Genomic DNA, 20,199 nt, shown 5'->3' with positions numbered 1-20,199 from the left:
TATAGTGTTTTGTTTTCACCCAAGTTTTTTATTACACTTAAATTATTCAGGCTAAACTTATGAAAATTGGCTCATGTATCTTAAAAAATTTAAAAATTACTTTTATCAACATGCACAGTAGTTTTTCTATTGTAATTAAAATTTATGTTTTATTTATTTTACATATATCATGTATGTTATTTTCAATTGCAACTAAAACTTTTAAATTATTTAAGTGAAAGTTCAGAATTGGTTTATCAACATGCACAATAGTTTTTCTTTTGTAACTTACCTTTTGCTAAGTTGTTAAAACTGTAAACAAGACACTAAAAATGTTCGTTGTTAACACAACGAACCTTTTCCGTGTCTTGTTTAAGTTTTTATGCTCTGCTTCAGATGTTTTTTCTGATGTAATACCGATATGAATTTTCTACCGATCGAGATACTCCTTGAGATGGAATCTGATTCTGTGAAACTTCCATCCAAGTGAAATCTTCATTGTGAACACATCACGGACATATACTTTTAAGTGAAGCATGGATTCCACAAACTTATCTATTTTTTCTTTGTAGGATATTTTGAGTTTCATCCCAAGACAGTCAGGTGGTGGAATTATGTTGATAATTTCTTTAGTCAATTTCTCATCCAGCAGACATGGATAAGTAATATTTTTATAATATTGCATGCGTATACGAGGTTTGTTATCAAAATCGTATTTTTTGAATTCATCTGCTAGTGATCCGAAAGCCCTTTGAACTTCTTTTTCATCCATCGGCCCATCACAATAGCAACACGAGTATTTTCCACTGTGACCCTTGATTATGGAAAATAACTTATAGGTCTTGCTTACTTAAAATATAAATGTAACAAGATACTTACTGATAATCCAATAATGATGCTGATCAATTTTAGGTCAGAAGTTAAGGTCAACTTCAATTCATTGAGTTGAAGGAGTTGGAAAAGTGTTTTCAGATTGTGATGATTCTCTTCTACGTTTCGAACTATGCCTAAAATATTCATTATATTGACCCCGGTGTACTTCTGGTTTCTTGGTTGAAAATCTAATACTGATGGGTCAAACACGTTCATAACAATCTTCAGATCCCTGCTCTCCATCAATACCAACGTGTTCAACAGAATTAAAAATATCCATTTTTCTGAAGGAACAAACTACAGTTACGAGCGTAGATAGGTCAGTACAATAAACAATATCTTTTTCAAAAAAGTTTTTACCGATCTTGAGCTGACATTTTATGAAATCGTAAAACCTATTCAAGTTGAGTGACCTGTTCGTAACTTCAGCATAGGTGTTCTCCTGTATTCCAGATCTTTTCTTATCTCCTTCTTATTCCTAACACTGCACAATTTGGAAGATTATGGTTTATCTTCAATTTCATGATTGTCTCATATCTTATATGCCTTATAGGTGATCGGTCTTTGTATACTTTAACAGGAAGAGCTTTTCTTCCTATTGCAAGTTTTATTTTTTTACATTCACCAACAACAGATATATTTTTTCGCCTACAAGAAACAACTCTGTCAGCGATATTTTGATTCTTTGAAGTAATTAAGGAGTGAAGATTTTGAACAGTTTTTTTTTTTTTGCTGCAAGGATGTCGAGTACTAGGACCAAAAATTTGACAGCACTCTGAGCGAAACGAATTTCTTTTTTCGAATGTAAGCTTTTCAGATTCTACGTAGGTGAATTCAGAAAGATTAAGAGTACTACTACTTTTAGTACATTGCCCTAGGCAGCAAATAGCACATTGCTATTGCCATCTTTTTGTTTAATTCTTCCCAACTTTTTAAGTTGATCACAACCATTTATCCAGGAAGTCTCTACAGCTTTACGGATGCCTTTACCTTTCTGTTTTAAATATAAGTTTGTCTTCCAGCTTCCGCATCTTCCTGACAGATGAGAACTTAGGCTCAGATTGAATCCAGGGTCCACAAAACCTAAGATCAGATGAATCAATGAATCATTCTTCTTCAAATATAGACATTTTTTGTCTTTATTGATACAACAGAAACATATCCATATCCTATTATCTGAATGAGATCTTGCTTTTTGCAGACTCATTTTGTACAAAAACGTTTTTATATAGTATTTTCTGTATTAGATTTTTTAAATTGTATAAATCAATACTCTAACAAACTGTTTAATTTAAATGAATTATCAGACAATTGACATAGTTTATTGAGAATAGTTTGTCTAATTATCGTGTTAATGCCATTAGTTTGATATTAGATCATTTGTAATTATTCTCTAAATAAAATTAACTTTAATTTCAGGCAAAAACCAAGTGATTTGCAAACAAGAGTAGAAATACCCTTGAAAAACGCCCCCTGGGTTGAGGGAAAGTAATTATTGAAAAAAAACAAAATATTATCTTGAATCCGATCATAAATTGTAATTAGGCTTCAAATTTTATCAAAATATATTTTGACGCTCATAAGATAACGCTACATAAAGTTTAGTACCCCCTCATTTTTTGAAGGTTTTAAATATTTAGACAAATGGTCAAAAAATGAAAAAGGATTTGTAATTCGTTTTCAACGGTTTCTATTTCATGTCAACCTGCTCAAAAGAGTGGTTAAAAAAAAATCTGAAGTATAAATAACTTCAACTTAAAACCCCTATAACAGAGCAGTGTTCAAAAGACGACGGAACTAAGCCACATTTGTTAAATCCACTTTTCAACGATCCACGATCAGTTTTCGGTTCAGAACCTACATTTAGGGTTAGTGTAACCCTGCCTTTAAAATCATCAAAGACATTTTTTGAGAGATAAATGCAGTCTTTATAAGTGTGGGGAATCCTTATTATATATGTTTTTATTTTCAAATGGAAAGAGCTTTTTTGATGCTTTAATTTATCATTATTAATAAAACAACATTTTCGGAATTATCAGAATATTACAATACACAGATAATTGTTAGAAATAACTTAAGTTATCATTATTAATTACTAATTATTTTTAATTACTTAAAAAACGACTCATTATTTTATTCCACATCTTATTCTTTAAAGTTCATATTTTCTTTCTCAATAAAAGCCTTACATATAACTTCAGTTTGTAGTTTGCAGGGAAAAACTAAACTATGAAATAACGAAACCAAAACAACTTCTAAAAGATTAGTGTTTATAATGAAGACTTATTGAAATTTTCCATAAATAATTACAACAAAAGCCAAAAATGCATTAGATTAAAGTTTCAACTAAAGTCACTATTGACAATATCTAATAGAAATATTTGTTACAACAGTGATGATTCAGATGTAAGACATTTTTCTTTACTTCTTTTAGCAAAAAAATGCGTAATTATCTCGAAAGGTATATTAAAATTATATACTAATTTTCATTTTAAAGATATTTTAAAAACTGATTTTGAGTTTTGTCTTTACTTTAAAGTTAGGTAAATTTTTTTTAGTGAATTTTTCTGAAGCATTATTTAAATGAAAATAATATTTTCCAGTGAAACAATGTATCATTGAGAGACACAGAGAATAACGTTAAAATGTTAAAGTGGCACGCATATAGCTTGTTAGATTACAGACGTGTTAGAGCATGGTAATCTTGCAAATGCAACTTTTCTCAAAAAGTTTGCTTTATATGTGGTTTGTTTAACTTTTTATTACATTTTTTGTAACACAGTTTAGTATACTTTTCTTAAGTATACATTTCAACGTCATTGAATACATGGTTAGGCAGAGTCGTCACTGAATACATGGTTAGGCAGTGACATACTTTTAAATTTTCGCATTTTATTAACATTCTTAAAACCCTCTTTTCTTCCGTTCCTATATTCAAGAACTTTTTTAATAAGTTCAGAAACAAAATTGTTCTTAAACTACTAGGCTATATGATGACAAATTTGATATGATTCTTGTGACTGATAGTTGTTCGAGTAGCGAAGGAAATAATATAATCATTAATAACTTCTATAATAGTAATGTGTGCTTATTCTAATATCCCTTCGTGCTTTTTTTAAAATTAGTGCTTATTCTAATATCCCTTCGTGCTTTTTTTGCACGGAGCTTTCGATAGCAATTCAAGCTTGAGGCAAGTTTGACAAAAGATGCAAAATAAGTTTGTAATTAGTTTTCAATTCTCTTGGTAGTTGAAGTTGCGCGAACGAAAAAAAAAAAAGGAAAGTTTGCTTTTTTGCCAATAGCACCTTTGAAGAATTAAGTTCATGTGAAGCACTTTAATAAACCTGCTTATAAGTTTCAAATGCTTAAGCGCTGTCTACCAACCCGTATCTTTCTCTGACCATCGTAAGTCCAATAAATTTACTTGAGCAATTATGATTATCGAACCCATAAAAGCAATAGTTCTACACTTTTTTTTATTACAGCAATGAAATATGTTTTTCCAAATACTTCAAACTTAGCTTCTTTACGTGATTGCAATCACTCTCAGCTATTTACATCACTCTCAGCTATTTACAATCTCACTCAGCTTTTTACAATCACTCTCAGCTATTTACAATTATTCTCAGTATTCTCAAACTTCAGAAATTACTAAAGATGCTTCTATAAGTTTTAACAAAGTCAACTCTCTTTACATGGGTAACTTTACTCAGTATTAAGGTCAATACTATATATTTATGAGCAATCTTTAATATAACCATTATCTGTTTCTTATCCCTCATTTTCTTTGCAATTGATTGTTTCTTTTCCATTGTTAGATTAGCCATTTACAAAGTATATCACGTGTTTGCATTAACATAAAACTTTTGTTTATGTTAAATATTCTCTTAAACAAAAAAAAAGTTTTATTCTGAAAACGTTGCATTAGCTTTTCTTGGTGAATTTTTTTATACCGCAGTTATACTAAAAGCAATTTTTTTTTTTTTTTACATTTAAACTTGTTACGACTTTTGTAGCTTTATTTTCTAGTTACCCAGAAATTCTCACAAATTTTGTTCCATCACTTAAAAGCTCTTTTTCGCGCATAAAAAGCTTTAAATTTGTTACTTTATTAAAGACTCCTAAATGCAACAAAGAACCGCATTTTCAATTTGAAGATACTGGACAAGCTCTTAATGCAGCTCCTTCTCAAAAATAAAGTTTTTTTAAAAAGCTAACAGAACGTTATTGATAAAGCTTGTCTGTTGCATTATTAAAATACAAAATAATTAAGTTTGTCTAGATAAGACATAAAATGGTAGCGTTTAAGTCAAAATCGCGTTTAGCCCAATCTTATTTGTTTCGTACGAGAAAACAATAATCATCTTATGGATAATACTTAAAATGAAATAAGAGGTATTAAAGGTAATTAAAACTGCGCGAATGTGCCGTCTTCCATTAATTAATAACTAGGAATTCAATTTCATTGCCGTTAGAAAATTTCATCTCAACAGCCTTTTTATTCTAAATCATACTTGAAGTTTCTAAAAAATTTTGTCTGTTAATGGGTCATTTGCGAACAACCCAATTATTAACATATCAAACTGCATTTTCGAACCATTTTGTCATTAGGTACAATCCACTCTTGGACTATTAAAGCTTCCCACATAACATATTTGAGGTTTCTGTCATAAATCAATGCAAAAATGCTCAAAGAAACTTGCTTCGTACCATTTTATTTAACGCGCTTTATATTTTCTCTAAGTTTGATATTCAGTAACGATTGGTGTTAATCTCGTTGAATTTTGTACAAAAATTTTCTTTAGTAAAAAATGTTGTTACGGCTTCAATATTGGTTAATATTGCTAAAGGTACTTTGTATTTAAGGCGCGCATATTTCTGCAAGACAATTTTGAGTGCTGACATATTTCTAAAAAGTGATATCAAAAACATCTGAAATTTTTTTAAGCGTTATTTTCCACAAAGGTCACGAAAATGTTAAGTGATTTCCGAGTTATTTCGGATTTTACGGTATGAGTAATGAACAGTGGTGCTTTTAGTTAATAAAGGAGTAAAATAAATAAACCATAAGCATAAGGATTAGCATCACTAGACCTATTGTCAGACTTTTAGAATTGGACTATTATAAAAGATAATCATTCATTAAAAGTCAGGAATAACTGGTAACACATTTTACTCTAATTTCTTACAGTAAACTTAAACTTACTTGAATTACATCTTGCCTGTTAGAGATCTTGTAAATTGAATCTTGCCTATTAGAGATTGCGTTAGAATTGTAGAACTATATTTTGAGGCTTTTATCGTAGAACAAACCCATTAAATTTATTTCAAAAACTATTTATCCATGTTTGTAAAAGAAAAACAAATTTTTTAAAACTTTGTTAAGACAAGGGAACAGGTTAAAGTGTCTTTTGATGAAAACTCTGTATCTAACGCAATTAAAATGGTAGTGATAATGATTTCTTCTACCAGTGGACTCCTAAAGCTAGTCAAAATGGTTAATTAAAGCCGATCGACTGTTGAATTCGTATGCCATGTTTCCTCGCATTTAAGTGTTTACTCCAGTGACAGAATTCGTTACTTTGGCAAGAACAATGTTAAAACTAATTTTACACCTGAGTTTTACATATGGTTTTTTTGTAAAAGGTTTACTAATTCATCTTTACTTATGTAAAACACGATGCCAGAAATTATTGCGTATAATTCACCAGTAAATCTAGCTCACTATCAAAATTAATCACTAGATGAAGAGAAAAATACCAATGAGCTCTATATAGCGGCTGTAGTGAAGTTTAAGGAGATTGAATATGGCCTTGGTTTTATTTATTGGAATAATGAAACAAAAAATGAATAAGCCGATTATTGACACTAAAGCTGAACTTTATAAGAGTATAAAAAACCTTTATCATCAATAACTCTTTTTCATATTTTTCCTGAAAGTCTTAGGTTTACAATTTAGAAATCATAAAAATTCAAGAAACTGATGTAAAACCTGCTCTAATTTGATAAAATATGTTTTTTAACTTTGAAGACAAAGTTACTTAAAATCCGCTATATTTAAATGGGGATTCCATTTTTACCACAAACTAATTAACATTTTCCCTGTAAGTTGTTGCTTTAAGTTGTTTTTACTTTTGCTTAATACATTTTCAACGGCGCAAATTTAGAATTTATTTATGGAGATATTCCACATAAAATATAAAGTTCACAATATGATTAACATAATACTTTGTTCACTATATAATAAATGAATAGTCCACTTTTAACGCAACTCGATGATAAATTTCGAGCTCAAATACCCGAGAAATTCCTTCTTCAACGTCCCATATTTCACAACTATGGTTATGTGCCTACTCCTGCCGCAGCATAATAGGTCACAATATTGCCCAGCGCCTGACAAATCAAAGCAAATTATAACACGAGTCAGGTAAAAATATTAATCATATCTATTAGAAAACATTCAATTTAAAGATAATATTTAATCTTTTTTAAATTTTGTATCATGTAATTTTCAAGGAATTATTAATTCAGTAATACTATTGCACTGATAACAAATGCAGCAATTTTACATGAAATCTTATCTTAAAAAAAACAGAAAAACAACTAATAAAAGAATATATAATTTACCTGTTGTCTGAAGACTTTGTTTTATAAAAAAAAGTTAAATAGTTTTTTATTGAAAAATGGTTTTTTACATGATTTAAAAGTTTTCTCTTCATTAGGCTCTACGTTTTATATTTAATTTTTTGATTACAGGCACAGAACAATGGATAACTTTACGTCATATATGTTTGTCTGGTTGTCCACCTGGTCTTAAATACTTTTAAGACCAGGCGGACAACCAGACAAACCAAATTCAAGTTGAACATCTAGCTGAGCTATTTGAAGGTAATGGTATAAAATGTATTCTTTTAAGCTGAAACTTTATAACTCTGTAAACTTTAAATAGATATATGTATTTACATTTTCATTTCTTTAAATTTAAATGATTTTCTTCTAGTTTACTTTTGAATTCTTCATAATTAATGCACCATTTGCCGCATTTTATTTAGATTTGAACGTTTTATCAGTTTTTTAAGTTAATGTAATCTTTCGCGGAAGCTAAATTTGATTGCGTATTGCTCTTTCCATTGCATTTTCTTTTATTGCTTAGTTTAATTTGTCTATCCTTTTAACAACATCAGTTGAAAAGATATTTGAAAATATGCAATTAAACTTCAAAATTTAAATCATGCAGTAAGTAAATGTAATATAGACGCTTTTAGAGACTCTGAGTAGACCCTGAGTGTATATCAAAGGTAGACTCTGTGGTAACTTCTGAGGTCTCCTGAGGTACTCCTCAGAGGTAACCATACGAAGTAGTCCCAAGATCCCCAGCAGGTAGCGAGTGAGTGAGCAGCGAGTGGGTTGCGAGTGGGCAATTGAGTAGGTGGGGAGCAGGTTGGGAGTGAGCGGTTAGTAGGTGGCAAGCAAGTAATCAAGCGGGTGGCGAGCGGGTAGCGAGCGAATGAGTAGCAAGTGGGTAGCGAGCCAGTGAGGCTTAACCCTTTCGTGTCGAAGGCGCACATATATGCGCCTCGGATATTTTATATTTATATTTTTTTTATTTATATATACATAAATAACAATATGTATATAAAGTTTTTTACTTTCTTAATTATTTTTTTGGATTCTAAATTTTGCCTGCTTTCCAATGATATATACTTTGTTTTACTTATTTTGTAAGGAAACCCATCTATTTAAGTGTTTACGTCGCATATTATTGCGCTTTTTAAATCGCCTAAATAAATTCCGGTACGAAAGGGTTAAGCGGGTGGCGAGCGGACGGGTGAGTGTAAAAATAAGGGTTCGAACTTGTTAGGCTTGTCAAGAAATGTCAAGAGCACAGCCGAGCAAGGGTGTGCACACAGACATAGAAATGACAGATGAATATTGTTGTACCACTTGCTCTTGGGATCAACCTTTCAACTCCCATCAAGCTCCACCTCAGCCACTCCTATGTCTGTGGTCACACCTACAGATTTGCGAAGTAGTCTTGACAAGCTCACAGAGGTAGGCCCAGCGGTTAGGGGCTAAGAATAGTCAAGATCAGAGACTGGGCGAACCTTCTAGCTATGCGCTGTGGGTCCCACAGCACTCGGTGCGGCTTGCAACAGGGATGACGGTCCGAATCTTTTTAAGTTTAATCAATGATGCGACCACCACAGAACTTTGCTATAGCTCGAGCCCAACGAAGACATTCACATTGACAGACGCAGCTCCAGACGATGTGCGAGTCAAATTTATAGTTATGTCATTATCAATATTTTCAAGTTTTGTTCCAGAGCCGTTCAGGAGGAGATTGCTAGTGCTGAGGAAGTCGGTAGTGAAGAACTGCCGCATACCAGCGTATCAACCATTAAATACTATGGCTTAGATATTTTGCTCATCGGAAACCATATTTGTCTCGGGAGAGGCTATGCAATTCGTTCCATTGAGGCATCGACCTGTTCCTTCGAACAATCTGAAGGGGCTCCTACCGTTCAATAGATCCGGTAACACCTGTCACTGGGTATAAAAATCCGATCAAGCCTGACAAGGAAGATAAAAAACCGCACATCGAGCTACCCACAGGTAAGTCAACAGACGAACACCAGGTAGAACTCAATGCCTTGATCATGGGCATTTCCGTAGCTGCCTTGTTGGATCTAGCTGTCTGGTTCGTCGCACACTGAGTTAGCAAAATTAAATTTGTCTTCCGTCGAGAGCGTTCTTAGAGGTCGCATGTCTCAAACACTTGTAGGGTTCTTCTGACACCAACTGAAGTATTATCAGCCTCAACGAATTGAAAGTTAATCGGGTCTATGCAAGTGTCAACCTGCATTTTCCGCCTTGGCTCCACGTTTGGATCCCACAACTCGAACGGCAACGTGTTATCAAGTCTTATAATACGAGAACCATGTAAGGTCTACCATCGAATTTGATCCAGTCGAATCAATAGCGTCGCACATGATTAAAATATTTTGAGCCCGCCAGGTTGTGTTATAAATTTGAATAGCCGTAACCGCGAGGACTACGAAGTTAGTATTGGTGAGGCTAGTGTGCAAGTATTGGTGAGGCTAGTGTGCAAGTATCTGCAGTCTGACCGATCATAGAAAAATAGACAGTATTTGGTTCCTCATGGCTCTAATAATATAACCACACATCACTAATTTAGTTTTAGAAGAATCACATCCATAAATAAGTCTAACACAAATGTCTGGAGCGAGGTTATACCCATCGCTGCCAATCAGCTTGAGCGTGCCTTCCATGGCACCATCCCACTGATCTCAAAATATAACTGGATAGCGTATTCAATTGTCTTTTTCAAAAAAATTGAAGCCGAAATTGGCCTCTTAAGGTGGCGGCGATCGGAGCTCTTAGCGGTGGTCGATGTACAAGGCTTTTTACAGAAATATTAGACTATGAAATAAAGTTTTAATGACTTTAAAGAAATGAAATGATTTTTAAAAAAATCAGACAACTAAAGTAATTATTTTTATACTAAGGTACAAAATATTCGATATACCTTTTAAGTGCAATTTACGATTAGATAATATTTATGCATTTTCTATGTACCTTTTAGTTCTTAGTTACCCAATGCAGTGTGCTAGAAGGTTGATAACATGACTGTATGGTAAGCGGCAGTGGTGCCTACTTACAATTTTGACAAATTTTATATTTTCAATTTTTGTAGCAAGATACCAGATATGTACATGCTGCATGAACTATTAGCTGAGTGCTGTGAGTACACACAACTCAGGGGTTCCTTCTAGGATTATTTAATACATATATGTAATTAATGGATATAGTATTTAATAAAAATATTAAGTGCAAAATATTATTTTTTAATATGTGTTATTTTACTTATATATTATTCTTTGTAATATTTCAGCTCTCAATAATTGAGTCAATTGTTTTTAACTTGTTATTCAAAATAAATCATTAATGGAATGTTTTGATAACATACATTTTGTATGTTATCAAACATTATCAACATTATAAATCTTATCAAAAAATAAACCATCTGCATTAAATGTTGGAATGCGTTAGTACTTTCTTATCATTTCGAACAAACCAGTTTTTTAAAATTCAAAGACAGAGGAGGTTTAATTAAACCAACTTAAAGTGTTGCTATCATATGCGAAGAAACTGAAAGATGTTTCCAAAGGTTGCTTGCCTCAATAAATGGCAATCTTTCAAATGAAATAGGAATTCAAAATGCCATTTCTAGAGCTGTTTTGAGATCAGTTGATTACTCAAAAATATTTAATGACCAAACTTCTCATATGTTTGACTCAGCTATAACTGATAACCATTTATTTGCACTGATTAAACTTATTTCAGAAAACTATGCAAAAATATATCTTTATCATCTGGGTAAAAAACAAACTGCCAAAATAACTGGAAAAAAGCTTTGGAAGCAATTAACAAAACTTATTGTATTCAAAAACCAATCAAAAATATTTTTATGATATGATATGATATATATATATAATAACTCTAGAAGGAACCTCTGAGTTGTGTGTAATCACAGTGCTCAGCTAATAGTTCTTGCAGCATTTATAATTTTTTAGTGCCTATCTGATGAACTAATGCCTAAAAAACATTTTATCTTAAAAATAAAATCAGCTGCCTACCATGCTGTTGTGTTATTAATCTTCTAGCACACAGCATTGGGTAGTTAAGAACTAAAAGCAAACAAATACTTTTTCTTTACTTTTATTAAAAAAACTAAATTTAAGCAAATTAAAATTAAAATTTGTACTTAGTTTTACTGAGAATTTTTATTTTAATATATTTATTCTAAAAAACGACAAATAAAAAGTTAACATAAAGCAACTTATTGTAAGAATATGTCTTCTTAAATAAAAAAATATTTCTATTTGAAATTTATGTAAATATGTAATATTCCGTTATTTTTATGAAAAAAATCTTATGTTAAACAAAAAAACTAGATTTTTATTAAAAAATTATATATCTATCAATATTTGAGCTTAAGATATAAAACTGATTATCATCAGTTTCTTAATTTTCATATCACCATTCCTTAATTCCGCCGCCATCTTGGGAGGCCAAAACTGGCTTCAAAAAATTTTTTGGTATACGCTATCGAGTTATATTTTGAAATCAGTGCACCATCCACACCATCCATGACCTCAGATTCAATACTGACAACATTATCAGCTACGGATAGGTTTCAATTAGATTCCAGATGGTCCTCTTGCGGATTAATAAAATAGAAAAGTCCTCTGAAGTTTACCGATTACAATGGAAAAAAAGAAAAAATACCGCCAAATGGCTACACGTATAGGTGGTGCCAGCAGAGGATGAACCAGACCTGACAAGGGTCATCTCTGACAAGACTGGTCAGCTGACTGGTGTTATTGCTACTAGTATCGCAGCGTCTGGAGTTGGCTCTAGAATGTTGGTATGGACGTACAAAAAACATCTAGCAGTGAGATAGATGGAAAACACTAAATGCTCAAAAACATCAAGCGATACCTCAATATGAGGAGTCCTTAGTTGCAGTCGATTACCTCGAAGAAATCGCCCTTTTGTGGCTGTTGTACGCGCTGGTCGAAAGCACAAGATGTTTGCTCCATAGTGTTTTTTATTGTTGGTGATGAGGTCTGGACTGGGGCTTACACCTGGGGCAAGATCAAGCTCACAAGAGACAGGCTCGCAAGAGACCAGCTGATTGCGATGATCCGCAGGCTATGCTTAATGTGGTGCCCGCTTATGCCAATCTTGGAGAGCGGGGACTTTTGGGAATCTATTTCCTTTTTGGTGATGCAGTCGTTGATTGTAAAGTTATACTCTTCGCCCGCTATTATTTCGAAAAGAACCATGAGGGTTTTCTGGACGCTGATGTGATCTATGATTTTTGGCTTTACTATGAGAAAATTTTTGTCACACATCAGCTTGGAGTTAAGGTAAGTCTTGTTTCACTCCACAGACGGGTGCAGAGTGCTGTCTTACCTGCGTTCGTCCCGCCAACACAAAGAAGATGATATTCTATCTGGTTCACCATTACAATTAGTGGTGACCAACTTTTCTAAAATGATGACCACCAATTAGACTATTTTGTTAGAGTGAGTATAAACATCATGGTTGCAGCTGAGGGCACATCCAAGTCTCGACTCGACGACTATGTGATTGCGAGCCATTTCTATCGCGAGAAGATGATTGCCAGAAGAGAGAAGCCCGAAAAAGAAGATCTTAGTCTTCCTAACAAATCCGAATTCTCCGATTATTATAAGCTAAGCAATGACGAGAGGATGCGAGACTACGGTTACATCGTCGCAGCCGCACTCGCCGGGGGACTCTCTGGATAGTATTTCAAGTCAAGCGTGAAACATAAAAAAGAAAAAGAAAAAATGGATCGGCAAGGCCAAAGATATGCTTCGAGCCCTCGCGACTGGTCTGTTAGATCATATTTCAGAGTTTGTTTTTACCCCTTCAAGTCATTCGATCATTTGATGAGTTCATCGCATAGTCGAGGATCAGGATGATCTTGTCATGCACGATACAGGTTTACACGGGCTCAGGGAGCAAATATGTTATGCTTTCATCTACAGTAGCATTCAGAGCATTTTGGTTGGCCAGGATCCCAAAAGCTAAGTCTACATGACTTTCAGGCTCTCCTACCGATACGAGGGCTATGTTAATCTGCCTTATGCGCGAGGTCATGGCTGACTGCCATTGCGCGTAGGATTGGTCGTATGCTGCCTTGAGATCGTCGTGACGCTGAAAGTTAGCCTCCACAATGTTCAAGAAGTGGTTCTGAAGAATTATCACCATGGTTGCCTTTTTTTTTCTCGAAGAGAATTTCTGTTGGGTTTTTTATAAGCTTTACGGATTTTTAATAGAATGTCAAACCCATACGAGCGCAAAATCCAAGCCCTGAGGAACATAGATACAGCATTGGATGAGATGCTACCCCCTTCAGCGCATAAGGATCCAGATCAAAAATTCTATTCTCTTTAGTGAGGAAAACTGTCACGATGGAATCTGAAAATGTTTACCATACTGCTAAGAATTATTTCAACTGCAGACATTTTGTGAAGAACTATCATGAGTATCCGATACTTCAGAAGGCTCTCAACAATCTTATGGACTTCTGCGAGATAATTGTCCTAGAGCGCCGAGACTACCGCGGACCTCGAGATTAAATTTTATTTAGAGAAAAAATTTTTCTCTTAGTATATAGTGAGGTAACTTGCAATTTATACGATATTGTCTTTCGGAGAAAAGCTCAAAACAGCCAAAACTGATGAGTTGTTAGGTCTGATCCATGCGAGTAGAGAGGAGTTCGACTTATATTTTGCAGGATTACGAGGGTCAAAACGCAGTCAACTAAAAAATTATTTGAGTAGCGTTGCACAAGATGTGAACATTGTTTTACGTAAGAGTCGCTTTGTAAAACGAGTTCAATTTATTAATATATTATAATAGTATTGTTATACAAAGATGCGATAAACACAAAGAAGAGATCGTATATCATAGCTAGTTGTAGAAGAGTTGCTCGAATCTGTTGTTGTTTGACAGGTTACTCCAAGAGAGCGAGGTTTCGATAATCACGCTATTTATACATATTTCCCAGGGGGACATTAATTGTTTTATGACAACTTGATTACCATAACATTTATACATATTCCACATTAATTGTTTTATGACGCTTTGATTACCGCAACAATACTTAAGTACGTGCCTTCCCTCCAAAAAAGGAAAGATGCGAGGCCTTTAGATCATAATTTCTCATCAATCCCATTAAAAAAAAATCACTCGCATAAAGGACAGGACAGGTATAGACCTTGATTCTAATGTAGAGTGGGATACCGATAAAGTCAGAGCTGTCGATACGGCAATCATTTCTCATTATGATAAAGCGCGTACCTGGACTTAACAAGCTGAATCAAATTTACAGACACTTAACAGACCTGGTTGTTAGCCAGGAAATAATGTCTTTCGGAGAAAGGTTCAAAATAGCCAAAACAGGTGAGTAGTTAGGTTTTATCCATGCGAGTAGCAAAGAGTTCGACCAGTATGTTGTAGGATTACGAGGGTCGGGGCGCAGCCTACTAAAAAAACGTCTGAGTAGTAACGTACAACATGTGGAAGTACTAAGGTACGTGCCTTCGATTTAAAAAAGAAAAGGTGCGAGGCCTGTAGATCATAATTTCTCATCGATCCCTTTATGAATAATTGCTCACATAACGGACAGGACAAGCAAAGGTATTGATGTTGATGTAGAGTAGGATACCGATAAAGTCAGAGCTGTAAGCGAAGCGATCATTGCTCGCTATGAGAACGTGCATACCAGCATTAACGCGCTGAATCGGTTTTGCAGACACCTAGCTGAACTGGGAGATAGCAAGGAAATTGTTTATGCTAGCAAGAGGTGTGAAATGTCCATTAGCATAATGAGGAGCAGAAGAGCAAATCAAAGAAGAAATTGATGAGAGAAGCCTAAACATCCTGCGATAGCAGTTACAGCTGCTGTAGCAATAACTAAGTGTTCGTTGAAAGTCTTGATGGTATTGATTGTAACTGCACTAACTTTGCTGCGGACCCGATTGTATTGCCTGAGATAGTGGTAGAGATAGCTTAGTGTGAGACGGTTAGTTGGCTGGCAGACCAAGTCAGCTCAATTAATATTTAAGAGCGCGCAATTAACAGCCTCTCGGAGGATTGCCAGAGCTTGCTTATATCATGCGAGCCTATGCACCCCCTTTTTCCGGAGTTACTTCTAGTTGAAGTCTCATCTGACTCATCATGTGCTTTCAATGGATAAGAGACTATCTTCAGTATATTATAGACAAAAAGGTTACTGGCGAATGGCAAAGGCCAATTAGCAGATTTACTTGTCAGCCCCTCACAACATGCATAAGCCTATGGTTGGTGAGAAAAAACCAAAAGCGGTCCATCAAGCGCACTTATTGTATCTGCTACATGACAAAGTTGGCAGGCGCAAGTATAAATATGCTCTGGTGGTTTTTGATGTGGCAAGTCGTAACAAAGAACCGGGGCCACTCATTTGCAAGACCGCGGCAGAAGTCGCATAGATACCATCAAGGCTGCGAAGGTCTCTCAGGCGTTCTTACAAAAAGCTCGGAGGGTTGTCGGTCTTGAAGAGCCTGTAATATCTTCTGACTCTCTCGTGCGTTATCTGTACGCGCCAAGCGAGCTGGAAGGTTGGCGTCACCGCTCTATCTATCCTATTTGGTCCATGACTACACGGTTTATTGATTTAGTTCTGAGATAAGAAGGGCAGAAAGTCCTTTATAGTTTTACTGATGGACCACCCAGACCCTTCGTGCGTGAATAGCTATCCATTGTTCCCGATGGAATTGAGTTACAAACCAATAGGATCACTCAACGCATAGCGGGTGGAATTAGGCATGGGTTGTAACACCACCCGGCTCTACCCATCTTTTGGTGTGGTTTGAATTGAGTGAGGTCTTGCTTGCTTTAATACACCAATTGGGTGCCCCTCGCTCCGTATTGTGATTAGTATGTGTCTTATCACGTTTTGGTCTTTTCGTCACTCCGCAAAGGATTCGTGCCGTAATTCCTTAGTGACAACAGCCCTGCTAATTTCCTTAAGCTTTTGTTTATTTTCAACTTTACCGTTTTTACACAAGGAGAGGATCGAATTCATATTAGGTCTAAGTCCAACGAATTCATGGAGGAGGCGGTCGCTACATTCGTCTTTGAAATTGCCCACAACCTTCTTGTTTGTCTCGTCAAAGCATGGGTGGTACTTCGGGTAGTCGCTGAAGTCATAGAGATCGAATTTCTCCCACATAACTTTGTATATATCTTCAGTCTCGACTTCAAATATCTAGCCGTTTCATATCTGTGTACAGGAGCTGCACCTTCAGACCATACTTGGTTTTGACCTGGCTGTACCAGAAATCATACTTTAAGTGTTTTGACAAGTCGAGTACAGCTTGTCCAACATACAACGGTCTGTTTAGTTTCAGCCAATTTTTTGTGTTATGAATGGTCACCAGATCACTATCGAATATTCTGTGCAATAGTTACGTAGGGTTGGCGATGAGTTTCCGCACGCGATCCATCTCGCTTATTCGAACGAGATCAACGCGTATCCTTTTCGCAGATTTTCCATTGTCTTGCCAAAGACTCTGTTAATTATCAGCTTGAAGAATTTTACTTTTAATTTGGTGATGACTTTTTTCTTCAGGTCATTGATCATCTGTTGGACGCCATCCAGGGTTCCTGTCTGACATTTACAGCCCTGTGGTTATTTGTCACCACCATCCGGAGCGATTGGTAGAGTTTGAGGTTGCAATAGTGTACGAAATACCGCTCCTTACGCCGAAGGTTAGGGACAAGCTTGCGACACCCCTTGTATCCACACTCAAACCTCTCAAGCAGATTTTTCTGGTAGTTGCTAAGCCTGTCTTTGGAGATTACTAGGCTCTCGGGGGCTAGAGGATTGTCATCAGGCGTATCATGTAGCTCTTCAGGACACTCAATGTATGCCTCAACAATACAGCCTACTGGAGCATCATCAGGCGTTCCCAGGACATGAAATTGCTCCGGTTGGGTTATCTCAAATGCGCCGACAGGTAGCGGCTGCATCATGGCCCAGCTATATTGGTTGTTGGCAACCAGATAAGATATGTAACTGTTGGACTTAGAGGCACCATAGTCGGGCCACCCCGGGTTGTTTGCTTCGGCAAACCTTTACAAGACCATTGAGATACCTCTACGAGTTCCCTTCTCGAAAAACAGATGCATATCGACTTTGGTGAGTAGCTCGAGCACGACCCAACTCTTTTTTAGCAACACCATAATGCTTCTCCAATAAGCTCCTGAATTTTTCAATGACGTCTTCCAGCACCATTACATCATTCTTCAGGTAGACATTGTGATAGTCGCCTTAGTTTTTGCAGCTGAGTTTGCTCCAGACATCTTGCGCGTGCACATAGTCCTCATCCTTTTCCTCGCTCTTGGTGAGCTTTGAGTAGAATGCCTCTTTCGACGGTGGACAGGTCTCATCGAACCGGTCGAAGCTGTTGAAGTACTCATTAGGATAGGAACCCTTGCGCTTCAACAATTCTAACTCAGCTTTAGCAAGACCTTTACTCGTGAATAATCCCCGCAAAGCACAGCTCAACCAGAGGTTTACCGTACTTAGTTGTACGTTCAGCGTATGATCCTGCTGGATATTTCCTTTTCCAACACATCACGGGTTCGGGTAGCCATGTCAATTAGAAGCGCTGACGCATCAGACTTTAGCTCGTACTCTCGTGAGATGATGGCTCTGTAGTCCTTGAAGAACTTCTTATCCTTGTAAATGGGGAAGGCTAGTAATCTTCAGGTGGCTTTCCCACAAACCTATCTAGGTCCCATCCCAATTTCTCTTAATGCCATCCATAGACAATCTTTTCATTACTAAATGACAGAGCTGAAGACTCAAGTGTGGATCGTGTTAATGGCGGGGATTATGGGGCTGGCTGGAATGTGCGGGTTGGTCTGGGTGAAGGGGTTGGCATGAGTGTGGTGTCGGTTGAAGCGTAGGATTTGGTTGGGGCGTTGAGGTTGATCTGAGTGTGGCAACACTTTGTTGGCTTGACAAAGCTACCTGTTTCTTGAAGGCTGTTGGGTAATCGTCTAAAGCTACTATTTACTCTCCGTGCAAAATCTTGAAATCTTGCGTTACGGCGCTGTCCTTGTTTTACAGTCGTGCTGCTAGTACACCAATACAAACATATTCTCGAAATGGAAAAATGTATATCAAGCTCTGACCACCAACCAATCGGTATCCCTGTCACAAGCTGCGCTGAGTGTTGTTCGCCCCACAGTGCTGACCTAGAAGTCTAGCCTAGCCACTGGTTTCGACTAGTCTTAGCCCCTAACCGAAGGCCTACCTCTGTAAGCTTTCAATACCACCTCAAATCTGTAGGTGTGACCATAGACATAGGAGTGGTAGAGGTGGTTGTGGGTAGAGGTTGAGGAGGGTTGAAAGGTTGATCTTAAGAGCAAGCGGTACGACAATATTCATCTGCTATTTCTATGTCTGTGTGCGCACCCTTGCTCGGTTGTGGTCTTGATAAGTCTTAACAAGCTTACCGAGTTGGAACCCCTATTTATACACTCACCCGTCCGCTTGCCACCCATTCGCTGCTCACTCGCTACCTGCTCGCCACCCGCTCGCCACCCGCTCGCCACCCGCTCGCCACTTACTTACTCGCTACCCGTTGGGGCACCTGAAGGTACCTCGTAGGGTTTCCTCTGAGGAGTATAGCAGGAGACCTCAGAGGGTACCACAGAGTCTACTTCTGATGAACCCTCAGGGTCTATTCAGAGTGGCTCTAAACTCCTTTATTACATCTACTCAACATGTAAACAATCCGAAAATAAGCTAAAATTAGAACATACTGCATATACTAATACGATTCATTAGTAGTAAGTAATAAAACCAATCGCAGCTTTTGGTTAATTGTGAAAATTGTGTAAACATCTCTTTCTTAGAATGCTGTACTTGGACAAGTTTATTACATCACGTTTCACTCCAAGTATTTAACAAACAGTATAACCAACAGAGTTGCTATCTAAATAGCTTGAATCCTTTGCACTATCAACGCTATTGCAGGTCTAAATTTTATCGAAATCATCACTGAGTTTAGGAGAATTTAAAACATATACCTCGTAAAAGTTTCAGACAATTACTTAAGTAAATATCTTTTAATTTTAAAATGCAGCGTATAAAGATATGTTAAATGATGATAAATAGAGGGAAAAAACACACTTTTATTATTGGATTTTATAATGAATTCACTGCGCCTTTGCCCCCCCTCCTAATAAAATTAAGGCAAACAATCTTTCCTTTCTAAATACAATATATCGTGTAATACAGGTTTTGTCGATTGATGGCATTAATCAAATCGGACGAATATCTAGACTGTGGGGCGGTTTCAAAATAGAAATGTTCACTTATGCCACTGCCTTTAAAGTAACATGTAAGTTTTTTTGGTTTTCAAACTTACGTTTTTGATTATTAATGCCAAATCTTAAACGAACAAAGATAAAAGTAGCGATATGTATGTTTGATATTGCTTTTGTTGTTTAAATTGTTTTATTATTTATTTATTTTTTTCTTTTATGGTTCCACTGGACCTAGATATTAAAGTAAAGGCTGTAATGTTGGACGCATGCTTTTTAATTGTAAGAGATTCTTGACGTAATCATAACTTTTATCGTGATGAGGTAAAAAAATGTCTACAACGAAAAATATCTTTTTTAAATTAATCCGTTTAATGGCGAAAAATGTTTATTGGATTTTAAATTTTTTAA

General features: G+C 35.9%; 1 long non-coding RNA gene across 4 annotated transcripts; it reads left to right on the top strand.

Moving 5' to 3' along the window:
* The first annotated feature begins 3,209 nt into the window (after nt 1–3,209).
* On the top strand, nt 3,210–19,899 carry LOC149887368 (uncharacterized). 4 transcript variants are annotated; one of them, XR_016453491.1, is made up of 5 exons: nt 3,210–3,258; nt 3,456–3,597; nt 7,609–7,740; nt 19,378–19,498; nt 19,763–19,899. It is a non-coding gene; the product is annotated as an uncharacterized LOC149887368 (long non-coding RNA). The 4 variants fall into 4 exon arrangements; XR_016453493.1 differs by having other exon boundaries at nt 3,213–3,258; nt 3,456–3,550; XR_016453490.1 differs by having other exon boundaries at nt 3,213–3,313.
* Nucleotides 19,900–20,199: the final 300 nt, after the last annotated feature.

Source organism: Hydra viridissima, unplaced genomic scaffold (genome assembly GCF_058129835.1).
Source record: "Hydra viridissima isolate aposymbiotic clone 2 unplaced genomic scaffold, HvirCarnegie_v1 scaffold_6, whole genome shotgun sequence".
Taxonomy (NCBI): domain Eukaryota; kingdom Metazoa; phylum Cnidaria; class Hydrozoa; order Anthoathecata; family Hydridae; genus Hydra; species Hydra viridissima.
The sequence above is the reverse complement of the archived record's forward strand: the minus strand, read 5'-3'. Positions and strand labels throughout refer to the sequence as shown.